The following is a 347-nucleotide window of genomic DNA, read 5'->3' as shown; positions in this document are numbered from 1 at the left end:
AAAAGTGCTAACTACTCTGGACTGCAGCCTGTGAGCTGGGAGGCTCACACATAAATTCTCCATACTGGAGTGGTTGCAGTGCCTTCCTCCAGGCAATCTTCCCAACCCAGGGATCAAACCTGTGTCTCTTACATCTCTTGCATTGGCAGGCAGGTTCTTTACCACTGGTGCCACGTGGGAAGCCCAGAACTAGCCCAGAGCAGAATCCAATTGTCTGATTTGTGCATACTGCTGCTAGGTTCAGAGGTTGAGAATATACAGTATTTAGTTACTATCTCTCGGAGAAGGCATTGGCACCCCACTCCAGTACTCTTGCCTGGAAAATCCCATGGATGGAGGAGCCTGGT

At 49.9% G+C, this 347-nt stretch overlaps 1 protein-coding gene across 1 annotated transcript in view; it reads right to left on the bottom strand.

The window, feature by feature from the left end:
• The window catches only part of LOC104983394 (U3 small nucleolar RNA-associated protein 14 homolog A-like), a gene marked incomplete at both ends in the record, with an annotated part of 17,263 nt that overhangs the window by 865 nt on the left and 16,051 nt on the right, over positions 1-347 (bottom strand). The gene's annotated exons all lie outside the window — the stretch shown is intronic.

The sequence above is a fragment of the Bison bison genome, unplaced genomic scaffold (assembly GCF_000754665.1).
Source record: "Bison bison bison isolate TAMUID 2011002044 unplaced genomic scaffold, Bison_UMD1.0 scf7180017862383, whole genome shotgun sequence".
NCBI classification, from domain to species: domain Eukaryota; kingdom Metazoa; phylum Chordata; class Mammalia; order Artiodactyla; family Bovidae; genus Bison; species Bison bison.
This window is presented reverse-complemented; position numbering and strand designations above follow the sequence as displayed.